Here is a 13,551-nt window from a genome sequence, read left to right as displayed (position 1 = left end):
CGCAGTGCTAGCAGTCTTCCAACAACAAAGGAATGGTCCTACAGCCTGACTTAGCTTCATTCAGTCCGTAGCACAGAAGAGCTGTGTTGTCGTGTTGAAATTTAAAGGTAATGAGCCGACATATGCAGCGTTTACAATGAATGCTGTCTCCTCGGAAACATTGCCTTTAAATGTTCATCTTGCTGTAAGGCTAATATGCTGCACTATGGATTGAGTTCAGCCCTTACTCCCTTTAGTACTCAAGCATGGACTGAGAAACTCTCCACTTGTTTCATAGGCCACCTTTGAAAATACAATAAGTAGCAGATTACGGTGCACAGCTGAGAAGTTGAAGTTGTGACTATGTTATGGAAACAAACATCTACATATGTAAATGTTCAGAATGTATTCTAGAATGTCATGCCGGTCCAGAGAAGAAAAGAGAGGAGGATGGTGTGATGGGTTTATTGTGATTTGCACCCGTCTCTCGCCAACCTGGCCATGGTGAGTATATTGAGGCAGTGTGTTTTTGGATATCAAACCTGCTCCCCTCATCACTGAGTTTACAGTCAGGTCTTCATTAATAAACACACATTGACCACACGTACATTCATTCACAGGTATAACATGAAACACATAGCAAAGTTACAAGACTGACTTTACATACAAAATGCAAAGAACCATGCATTCCTCAAGTTGAGTGACTTCAATACAAGTGTGAAAATGTTCAAATGGAAGCAGTAAGGTCCCTGGTTGACAATAACTTCATTTAACCAGGTAAGTCATGAGAACACATCTTTTACAATAACAACCTGACCAAGACCATAAGCCTACAGAACACTGTCTAGTTGGTACAACTTGGGAGTTTCCACATCTAGAGAAAATAGATGGTAATAAGGTCCACCTCATCTTCCAATGGGTTTATGAGTGCAGGGAGTTAAGAGGTCAGGATATTATAAGCAGTGGAGCTCATCATTCACATTGTTATTGAGGACGAGACACGTTCTATGATAGGCGGAGCTTGCAATAATAGAAATCATGTAAGGTTGGTGCAGGAGTACAGATATGAAAAAGTTTAAATGTCATACACAACTCAAAAACACTTGATGTTGGGATAAAGTTCTGTTGTGAATGAAACAGAGGCCTTTTTATCAGCATTGATCTAATGCTACTAAGTTTGTGAACACAAAACTAACCATCTATTGCACTGGAACAATTCTCTTGACAGCCTGTAAAACATCTTCATTCTCCACTTTGTTGCCAAACTCCTCCTCCCTGTGCTCCAGAAGAATTCCCTAAGGAAAAAGTACAATTTTAAAAAGGGACCTACATAATACCAAACAAGCTCACAACACAATGTAACAACAATGCTGCTGCTCTTGGTTTATGTGTTTGTATCAATATTGTCCTGGAGGACTTCCTTCCCTTGTCTCTGCTCATGGCCACTGATTACTGAGTTGATAACAGATAGTGTGTGTGCCTCATCTGCTGCACTTGATCCTTCATGGTTGAGTCTCTCCCCTCATACATGTGTCGGCAGTTGGACTCTAAAGGTGTCAGCATGCTTCAGTTAGGCTGGCACCCAGCAGAGTGCTAGCATTCTCCCTTAAAACCTCTTGATGCTAGGGGTCAGATTTTTAGACGGACTATTTCTCAGGTCTAGATCGTAGAATATGCATATAATTTACAGATTAGGATAGAAAACACTCCAAAGTTTCCAAAATATTGTCTGTGAGTATAACAAAACTGATTCTGCAGGCGAAAACCTGAGAAAATCTAACCCGGAAGTGATTTATTTATCTTTTTAATCTGTGTTTCCTGGCCCGTCTTTCTTTCATTTAAAGGGGTATCAACCAGATTCCTTTTCCAATGGCTTCCTCAGGCTGTGACCAGGCTTTAGACATATTTTTCAAAATAAAAGCCTGAAACTGAGCGAGATCTTTCGAAACTAGTCAGGTGTCCTCTGATTAGTTCCTGCGCGCGAGAGGGGTAGCTCTCCATTTTCTTTCATTGAATAGGTTACGGTCCGGTTGAAATATTAGCGATTATGTTTGTTAAAAACAACCTGAGGATTGATTACGAACATTACGGATACTTTTTGGAATTTTCGTCGAACGGAACGAGGCTTTGGTTTTCTGAACATAACGCGCAACCCAAATGGCATTTTTTTGTTATAAAAGTAATATTTATAGAACAAAAATAACATTTGTTGTGTAACTGGGAGTCTTGAGTGCAAACATCCGAAGATTATCAAAGGTAAGCGATTAATTTTATTGCTTTTCTGACTTTCGTGACCATGCTAATTTGTGGCTAGCTGTTGTAGCATTGATTGACACACACACAAAAGCTTGGATTGCTTTCGCTGCAAAGCCTATTTCCAAAATCTGACACGATAGGTGGATTAACAACTAGCTAAGCTGTGTTTTGGTATATTTCACTTGTGATTGCATGTTTATAAATATTTTTTGTAATATTTTGCGCCCTGCAATTCAGCGGTTGTTTAAGAAAATGATCCCGCTAAAGGGATCCATAGCGCAGAGAAGTTAATAGACCTCTGCTTAAAAAACGAGAAAAAAAGCAGCAATAGTACTGTTTGTCCATTTTGAGACACTGTAGCCAGTATACATTACAGTTCCTCAAAATAGTCCGAATTAATCTAAGATAACTCAAGAAAGCTGTCATTCATTTTTAAGTTTTTTGCCGAGGAGATCTTAGTTAAATGTAAAATTTGAATGAAAACGAGTCATCTTTCGTTGAATGACAAAGACTTTATTGGAGAATCCCTACTGTTGACCAATCACAGACGAAGGGGAGTAGACTTCGGCTTGCCTCAAGAAAAAATTGTGTGCCCGAACAGCCGAAAAAACGCTTACCGAAGTCAAAAATGAATAAAAACGCCACAAAATGTCGTCATATATGCACAAACTCTTACTGTTTCGGCTGGGAAGAATACAGACACCTTAACAGCTCCAGTTAATAATTCCCAGCTGTGGCTGAGCATACTCCATTGATGCACAGCCGTGTGTGGGGTACCTGGTTCCCCGCTCCGATGACAAACACGCCTCCCAGGACGAAGCCCTCCCCCAACATGTTGCCCTGGTAACCGGCCTTCCAGGCCCGCATGAAGTTCTGCCACACCCCCAGACGGATGAAGCCCAGCCCCCCCATCTTCCTCTGTATTGGGCCATAGAAGTGGTGCTGCAAAGAACACAAGTAAACCAATCAATCAACGGAGAAAAGAAAACTCAAAACTCAGGCACAGACAATATCTACACATGGTTCAGCTCCTCTCCTTCATAGCAGGCCTGTGTAGAAATCTATTCAAACATGTTCACAGTTCATTAAGGCCAGTGCAGATGAAGGAATGGAGACAAGGAGAGGAAGCCTTTGTTAGACTATTGAGATGTACCCATAGTCAAGTCCGTCTCACCTTCTATAGACTATTGAGATGCACCCATAGAGAGTCGGGGTGTTTCTCAAAATGCATACTACCATGCTCCGAGCACACATATTGAGCATGGGAGGGTCGGAGTCAAAATCAAAGTATGCGAAACGGAGCACGGCGGACACTTCTCTAATGCGTACTCCGTTTGTACAGTTGAAGTCGGATGTTTATATACACATTAGCCAAATACATTTAAAGTTTCAGTTTTTCACAATTCCTGACATTTAATCCGAGTAAAGATTCCCTGTCTTAGGTCAGTTAGGATCACCACTTTATTTTAAGAATGAAATGTCAGAATAATAGTACAGAGTGATTTATTTCAGCTTTTATTTCTTTCATCACATTCCCAGTGGGTCAGAAGTTTACATACACTCAATTAGTAATTGGTAGCATTGCCTTTAAATTGTTTAACTTGGGTCAAATATTTTGGGTAGCCTTCCACAAGCTTCCCACAATAAGTTGGGTGAATTTTGGCCCATTCCTCCTGACAGAGCTGGTGTAACTGAGTCATGTTTGTCGGCCTTCTTGCTCACACACACTTTTTCAGTTCTGCCCACAAATTTTCAATAGGTTTGAGGTCAAGGCTTTGTGATGGCCACTCCAATAACTTGACTTTGTTGTCCTTAAGCCATTTTGCCACAACCTTGGAAGTATGCTTGGGGTCATTGTCCATTTGGAAGACCCATTTGTGACCAAGATTTAACTTCCTGACTGATATCTTGAGATGTTGCTTCAATATATCCACATAATGTCCCTTCCTCATGATGCCATCTATTTTGTGAAGTGCACCAGTCCCTCGTGCAGCAAAGCACCCCCACAACATGATGCTGCCACCCCGTGCTTCACGGTTGGGATGGTGTTCTTTGGATTGCAAGCCTCCCCCTTTTTCCTCCAAACATAACAATGGTCATTATGGCCAAACAGTTCTATTTTTGTTTCATTTCTCCATGTGCAGTTGCAAACCGTAGTCTGGCTTTTTTAATGGAGGTTTTGGACCAGTGGCTTCTTCCTTGCTGAGCAGCCTTTCAGGTTATGTCGATATAGGACTTGTTTTACTGTGGATACAGATACTTTTGTACCTGTTTCCTCCAGCATCTTCACAAGCTCCTTTGCTGTTGTTCTGGGATTGATTTGCACTTTTCACACCAAAGTACGTTCATCTCTAGGAGACAGAACAAGTCTCCTTCCTGAGCGCTGTGATGGCTGCCTAGTCCCATGGTGTTTATACTTGCGTACTATTGTTTGTACAGATGAACGTGGTACCTTCAGGCATTTGGAAATGGCTCCCAAGGATGAACCAGACTTGGAGGTCTACAATTTTTTTTCTGAGGTCCTGCCTATTTCTTTTGATTTTCCCATGATGCCAAGCAAAGAGGCACTGAGTTTGAGGGTAGGCCTTGAAATACATCCACATGTACACCTCCAATTGACTCAAATGATGTCAATTAGCCTATCAGAAGCTTCTAAAGCCATGACATCATTATCAGGAATTTCCCAAGCTGTTTAAAGGCACAACTGGAATTGTGATACAGTGAATGATAAGTGAAATAATCTGTCTGTAAACAATTGTTGGAAAAATTACTTGTGTCATGCACAAAGTAGATATCCTAACCGACTTGCCAAAACTATAGTTTGTTAACAAGAAATTTGAAGAACAAAACAAGAAACAAAATTACACAAAATGTTTTGAAATCAATACCATTTGAGCTGAAGCGAGAGAAAATACACTTCAACATGTTCACATCTCATAAAGTACTGTAGTCAGGCAACATACTTTATCTTAATACGTTAATAAATACATGCTGTGTTAATTTTGGCATGTTTACCTGCCTACGTACCGGAGATCACAAGCCCATAATAAGTCAATAGGGCTAACTGGCAAGCTAGCCACGAAGAATTGTTAGCTAGCTAATCACGAAGAATTGACATAATATTTGTTTTAGGTCATTATCTGGTTAGCTACATATTTACGATGCGCATAGCTGATATTTATGAGGTAAACGGTTGCTTTGTGTATATCTTGTTTTGTCACTTTTGCCATTCTTGTCCTGGCTGGAAGATGGTTCAGTGAATGGGTAAGTTAAGTCCATAGTAAGTCAATAGGGCTAGCTAGCTAGCCACAAAGAATTGGTAGCTACCCACAAAAAAATTTACATCTAACTTGCATAACATTAGTTTTAGGTCATTTTTGTCTGTTAAACTAGCTGGATAGCTAGAATATTCAGATTCACTTATAGCTAGCTGATATTTATGAGGTAAAACGGTTACTTTCTGTATATCTTGTTTTGTCACTTTTGCCATTGTTGTCCTGGCTGGAAGATGGTTCATTGAATGGGTAAGTCCATAGGGCTAGCTAGCTAGCCACAACGAATTGGTAGCTACGCACAAAAAACGTACATCTACCTTGCATGACATTAGTTTTAGGTCATTTTTGTCTGTTTAACTAGCTGGATAGCTAGATTATTCAGATTCACTTATACCTAGCTGTAGTTGTGAAGTAAAACATTTTCTTTGTGTATATCTTGTTTTGCCTATTATTGCCATTGTCCTGGCTGGAAGAAGGTTCAGTGAATGAGGAGATAAAGCGCGAGATAATATAGTAGGGGTGTACCAGTGCTTCTCAAATGTATCGTTTTATGCATTCTCCACATTCTCGTCCTCACAAGAACGTAGTCAAGAGAACGTGGTGCACTTGGAGCATGATAGTGTGGAGCACGGTAGTATGCATACTGAGAAACACCCAGGGTCTCACCTTCTCGTCTACATAGATGTCCCCAGCGAAGTGCGGTCGGAAGTCCTGGATCTCCGTGCCGATGTTCTCCTTCACCACGGCAACTAGAGGGACCCCGAGATCCTCAAGCTGGGTCTTCAGAGAGGACAGCTTGGAAGCTTCCTACACACACAATTAGTACAATTTCATTAATAGGATGGGGTCTTGTTTATTCTCCTGATGCATACAGCGGAATCTACACAACAAAAACATATGGTGTGGAATATAGACTTTATTTAAGACAATTTCTGACATTTTGGATGAACTTTCCCTGTAAGTAAAAAAGCTGACTATACTGTATAGTATCAGTGACATTACTTCACCTCTCTGCACAAAAATCATCCGGGCCGTCGTACAGCCATGACGACTGCTCCCGTCTTCTCCCACAGAGCTTTGGCCTTTATGGTGTTCTCATCTGCAGGACACACACATATACGCAGGTGATGCATTGGTACCTGGGCTCTGCAGTGTGACAATTTTGGTCGCATATGTTCCTAAATATTTTGCTGTGCAACCTGGATAAAAACTATTCTTGGAGCACCAGTGTGCCTAGACCATTTTTTTTTAACCACCCAGATAATAATTGTAATAATTAGGCTTTGCTCTACCATTGTTTCCGAGTGTCGCAGGAAAAAAGCGAGCGGATATTCGTTAGCATATTATGGACCACAAAATGCCTTGCTCAGAGCTATGCAAAAGATATTCAGAGTTCTAGAAACTCTGAGATTTCAAATCTTAACAGCTGCCATGTTGGCCCCAAAAGCTCTAACCTTGCTACATTCTAGTATGAATGTAAAACAGAATGTCATTGTCATACTGTAGAATGTTTGGTGCCAATATGATCGACAGTTTTCTGCACTTTCCAGCCATGCCCAGTAGGTGAAGTAGGTGAACCAGGGCCCTCGTACCGTCTCCAGTGGAGCGGAGGTCTGCGTCCTCCAGGTACTCCAGCGAGGCCTGGGCAGCCTTGGTCAGACACAAGTCAGTGTTGGCCAGAAGGATTCCAACGATGGCAACTCCTAAGGCCCCCAGACCCAGAGACCACATCCCCATCTCAAACAGCTCCACCTCGAGGCCGGAGGACAACCCTGCAGCCAAAAAAAAATAACAAACATGATTATCAGAGTGATTTATTGTTCTTAGGGAAGGAGAAACTAAGAGGAACCAGAGCCTAGAGAAGAGGGCCGGTCTTCTTACTCTGTCATGCCACACGTACATGTCTAATGATTTCTGGTACTGTTAGATAACGGTACTTTACTGTTAGCGAGAGGCAACATTCCTAGGCATGGGTTAGGGGGTGGGAAGGTCAGGGTCACTGATATAGGCCATAAGACAAGTAAAGGGAACTAGCCTATTACAAACTCCATGCAATGTGTCACTAGAGTGAGATAATGTAATGCTTCTTGCCTGATTTGGGCTTGTTAGGGTCAGGGCTGGATGAGGCTGTGCTGAGGTGAAAGTCTTTTAGACAAGGGAGTCTGGCTGTAGGGTTCGTCTGGCTAGAGGGCTGTCTGTTGTGAATGGCACCCCCCAGAGGCAGGGAAGAGATGTGCAGAGTCTGAGATATCCTCCATCTGGCCCTTAGGGCTTTAGCGGAGCGTCTGGAGAGGGCCTGGACCAGTGCCAGGGCCATGGTGACTGTATAAACACAACCTATCAGAACTTTCTCTGACTCTTATAAAACAGACGTTCTCTGAAGAGACAACAAGAAAAACAGAAGCCTTCATCGTGAGCGTGAAATCACTCGTGTTTGAAAGATAGCATGGGAACATGCAACTACTGTTAGGAAGTAGTGACCGATGTTCAAACAGTAGGCTAAAAACTATGTTTTTGCTTATCTTTTCAGAGACAGCCTAGGTAGGGCTGGCACAATTACCATATAACCGTGAGTTATGGATGAAGACCATCATGAAAATAAATTAACCTTCATAACCCCCCCAAAAAATATATAAAAATACAAACAGCTGACTGAAAAGTGTGACAAGTTGAATGGTAAACTGATGGGTACACTCAATGGCTGCGTGGTATTGTGATGCAATATTTGACATGGTAATATAGGATGTTAATTAAAATGTTAAAGGTTGACTCAGCGAAATGACATTGCCATGAGCAGCACCGCAGATATTGAGATGAGCGAGATGCAAGACTTGGCTCTCACACAGTCACACACAGTATCTGCGCATGTGCATGGGTTCACTTCACTTTGCTCACAGTGTGGAGGCCAGGGCACCAAAACATCGGAGAAGTTGAGCCTCACACTTCAACCCTCTTAGTTGTAGCGGAAATTGACCCACTATGCTGTTTACTTTCTGGATCTACATCATATTGCTGAGTTCACCTTTAACTGATGTGGCTCATGCAATGGAATTTATTTGTGGTAATGTCAGTTGAGTTGAATCAACAAATCACAGCACAAATTCCAACTTCTACTTCTTGCTTTGCGCCTCGCAATGGCCACCAGTCCATCCATTATGCCATCATTGTGCTTGTTCGACATTGCAGCTGAAGGTACAGATAACTGCCGCCTTACGGATCTACAAAGAACCTTGCATCATAATGAACTACTCATTATTATTTGTAGATCAGTCACAATTTAACCATGATACATTTCGATTTTGATCCTCTCCAACAAGGCCAACAACTTGAATGGGGTTGCCCATTATATTTCTATGGCTGCACGTGCAGACAGGAGCAGAGGAGAAAAACCTTTTTTATTTTGCTAATCGAACGTTTATTACGGTGACTGAGGTCATTTGGCTGGCCAATAGATGCTGTAAAGAGGTCAATGGACCGCAGACCTCGGGGGATAGAAGAAGGACGCTAGATTGGCGCACATTCAACAATTCTGATCTAACAAAGTGGATATTCGTTTTTTTAGCTGTAATGCAGGTAATTGGTGACGATGACATGAACATGTATTGGGGTTGACATCCATACAAGCATTATACTCCGATTTTTACCGAAACATAGTGTGAAATACACATAAACAATAGCTTAAATTAGGAGATTCTGGATTTTTCCCACACGCATTTCCATGTTCTGGTCGAGTTCCATTAACCTCTTTACCTCATTTTTTACCGTCATCCAAAAATCCATGACTGTCACAGTCCTAAGCCTGGGGCATGTAGTTTAAATGTGTACAGTGGGCCGTTGACTAAGAAAAGGAAGAACTACACTTTCACTGTGTGTAAAACTTTCACTCTGGTCAGTATTGTCTGGATGGGTCAGTTCAGTACAGTAATAGTATATTATAGTTCCGTACATTATATTTTACTCAACTCTAGTGTGCTGTACTAAACTCTATTCTTCTGTACAGTTCAGGACTGTACTCAACTTTTTTTTACTGTACTGTGCCACCCACACTTGTGAAACATAGACATCTACGATTGCTTCAAAAACGACTTATGTGGACGTTGAAATCAAGGCCAGGGCAGACTGACCATATTTCAACGTCCATGGATGTCCGGTGTCGGTCGGTACGGATGCTGGTTACAGCAAATTGAAAGAGAGAGATGACATTAACCGGAGAGACAGAGAGCGAGAGGTGACATTAACCGGAGAGACAGAGAGAGAGAGGTGACATTAACCGGAGAGACAGAGAGAGAGAGAGAGAGAGAGAGAGGTGACATTAACCGGAGAGACAGAGAGAGAGAGAGGTGACATTAACCGGAGAGAGAGAGAGAGGTGACATTAACCGGAGAGACAGAGAGAGAGAGAGAGAGGTGACATTAACCGGAGAGACAGAGAGAGAGAGAGGTGACATTAACCGGAGAGACAGAGAGAGAGAGAGGTGACATTAACCGGAGAGACAGAGAGAGAGAGAGGTGACATTAACCGGAGAGACAGAGAGAGAGAGAGGTGACATTAACCGGAGAGACAGAGAGAGAGAGAGGTGACATTAACCGGAGAGACAGAGAGAGAGAGAGGTGACATTAACCGGAGAGACAGAGAGAGAGAGAGGTGACATTAACCGGAGAGACAGAGAGAGAGAGAGGTGACATTAACCGGAGAGACAGAGAGAGAGAGAGGTGACATTAACTGGAGAGACAGAGGTGACATTAACTGGAGAGACAGAGGTGACATTAACTGGAGAGACAGAGAGAGAGGGATGGGTTGTCCAGGCTGTTTTCAATTTTGCTTTGACCACCAGACGACAGAAAGATTGAAAAAAAAAAAACTGTTATGATTTGGTTCAACCAATCTGATTCAACCAAATAGATATCAGTAAAAACACTAACTAATTGATAGGTCTACCTTTACTTGTTACTTCTGTTAACTTTCATTATTGTCCCTCATGAGGGAGAGAAATTAGAAAATATCTTAAAGATGAGTGTGTTTTTGGTAACGGAATTTCAAGGCACAGGGCAATGTTTCTTAAACTTACACAAGGCAAATAATTTATCCAAACGAAATATAAGTGTTGATATTAGTTGGCAGGGGTCTTTACTTCAACATTATTGTGTGTTGATGTACAGAGATGGGTAAGCTGACAACGTCACGCTTCAATGAGGCAGAAGTCTGCGTTGTTGTGTTTCTGGACGGTCAGACAGCTAGCAACAATGACAAGAAACTGCCATGTGGGGAATAGTAACTCCTTTCAGCTTGTTAAATCTTGTTCTTGATACCATGTCTTGTTTTTAGGTGTTTTGACTGATTTCATGTCAATGCTAATATGGCAAAAATAAATTATAGCTAGCTAATCAACAACTAGCAATGTATTTGAGCGACAACAAGTGGCTCATTGAGCAAATGTATTTGTTTTCAATGAACATTGGAGACTGAATATAGTTGACATGTTGCAAACAATCTAACCAACCCAGTCTGTTTTGCCCCATAGTTGTGCACTTGTGGGTTTTGTTGCTAAACAACCAACCCGTCTATTTCCAATACATTTTAAGACTTTTTCTGGTAGATGTATTCTAAGACTCCTTTTCTATCTGTTTGGCTATCGCTTATATCAAAGCCGCCGCTTATTACTTATATTTAGGATAGAAAATGGTTGAACATCTTATTTATCAAAAATATAATCTCTTAGCTTTCATTGGTCACCAGATTTGACATTCTCCTATGAACTTCACATGTTGGTGCTCATGGGTCCTTTTGGAAATGACCTTAGGCATTGTTTAATGAATGACAGCAAACCTATTGGTCTACATTACATTTCCTCAGGAAACTGATGGGCATGACTAAGTTACAAACATATGAACTGCTCCATTTGTTGTGGCTTATCTTTAGACCATCAAACTGTACTGGGCTGTTAGTCACAGTATGTGGTTATAAAGTTACGGGTGTGACACACATACACACCCTAATGTCTCAGACCCATAGCTTACATGGCTAATCCTCCTTCCCCTTGTATAAGCAAGAGGGGCCTTAACATACAATGTTAGACTGTACACAGTGAATCATCAGTATAGTCAACTGAGGATAATTATTAGTAGTCTATATGAACATGAACAAAATACTGTTACTGTATTGTCAGGGCTTGCTTAGACATGGCTTTTTCAACATATGGATCATTCAGTTATTTTCCATTTTCTCTGAACAAGAGTCTGAATGGTCCACCAAATGCTTAGGCCTACATGCATGCAATATATGTGAAACCAAACAACACAAACCTACACGTATGGTCATTCTAAAAAATACTCAAATTCCATTTTCAAACATCGATTCATTTATCAAACAATCACCCACTGAAGGTGTGCACTCATTTACCTCAAGTTCAGCTCATTCAATCCCAAGTACTCTGTTCTGCACTTCACCGTGACTTGACAGTCTTGACTAACTACTGCAGTGTGACTTTCCCTTCTCAGAGTGAGGACAAAGGCCTGAACCCTAATGAGAACAGCAACCAATAGACTACCTGGCAGCCGCCCATGAACTGATTGAGTGGATTCCATATAGATAGATAGTGGAAAGGAATGTTTACATTGTAACTGTAAGCTTAGCTATACTGATTTATAGAGTGACAATGAGTTGAGAAACGGACTGTTATTATTGACAACGAAAATATGAGAACATAGGATCGATTATCGTGACAAAATTTAAATGGAAAGTAGGCTAGTTACAGATCTGAATATTAACTGAATTCTGCACCTTCTTATTCCTTGTCTTAGAGCGCTTATTTCAAATTGAGTGACATAAATTATTAAAATGTGGCTTCCCATGCAAACCCTTTCGAGACAATTTTGCAGCGCTCAACTGCCATGCAATTTGACATAGATAGCTTGCCTATTTGATAAGTAACCTTGAGGTCCACTAAAATACAGACAATCATGTTGACTGATAAGTGGCATTATAAAGTATACTTTACTAGCTAGCTAAATCTATGTTGGCATTCTTTGATTAATGGATTAAATAGGCCAAGTATAAGTTAGTAATAGCAATGACACTTAACGTTAGTTTGTTCACTTTGTAGACCACATTTGGGCTAGCCATCTGGCTATCTAGGTTAACGCTAGCTAGCTACATGATGACGTTAGCTTGCTGATTGAAATAATGCTCGCGACAAAATGTTTAACAATATTTCAAATAATGTATAAAGGAATGATACTCACAAATATTGTGTTGAAGGAGAAGAGTGCAATTGACGTCTCCGGTCAAAATATCTAAATTTGGCGTAGGTGTATCAGTTGATCAAGATAAATGGATTAGTCATTGCAGGGAAACTAATCGCACAAGATAACACGGACCTTGGACACAAATCAAGTTTATTTTTGTACAATAAAAACAGGTTGACAGATTAATTGTTGTGAAAAAAAATGATACACTGAGGTGTAATGTACCGACAATGCGTGTCCACACACACACACACCAGAGGTGGTAAATTCTGGTAACAGAGTAGCAGCAGTGTAAATGAAGATTGCTTATGTGTGTGTAGAGTCAGTGTAAATGTATGTGCATATTATGTGTGTGTGAACAAATGATGAAGTGAGTGTTTGTTTGAATGTTGGACAGAGTAAGTGAGCAGAGTTGAGCAGTCAGAAATCCTGCTCATCCGGTGCTCTATGTCCTTTCCAACTGCGCCAGTAAAAACCGCTCTGTGCTCACAGGATATACAACTGCAGCTCCAAATTCTCTCCATTTATTAAAATCACAATTTAATGACCACCCACCTATTTTTGTGACTACCTGGACCTACCATTTTTAAGTATTGAAACCAAACCATATGATTTGAATGAAAAGTGTTTTAATAAACATGAAAAGGTGAATGTAAGAAGCACTCATCATTTCAAATAGTCTAAATGTCATATTAAACAGCATATCAACACTCTAAATAGGTCAGGAGCCAGACAGAGAGCATAAAATGAATTATATATGCTATATTATTGAAATTATGTCAAGGCTATAGCCTACA

At 40.9% G+C, this 13,551-nt stretch overlaps 1 pseudogene; it reads right to left on the bottom strand.

Moving 5' to 3' along the window:
• Positions 1–428: 428 nt before the first annotated feature.
• LOC139562468 (peroxiredoxin-like 2A) lies at positions 429–12,879 on the bottom strand (annotated as a pseudogene).
• Between the last annotated feature and the right edge of the window lie 672 nt (positions 12,880–13,551).

Source organism: Salvelinus alpinus, chromosome 32 (assembly GCF_045679555.1).
Source record: "Salvelinus alpinus chromosome 32, SLU_Salpinus.1, whole genome shotgun sequence".
Lineage (NCBI taxonomy): Eukaryota > Metazoa > Chordata > Actinopteri > Salmoniformes > Salmonidae > Salvelinus > Salvelinus alpinus.
The sequence above is the reverse complement of the archived record's forward strand: the minus strand, read 5'-3'. Positions and strand labels throughout refer to the sequence as shown.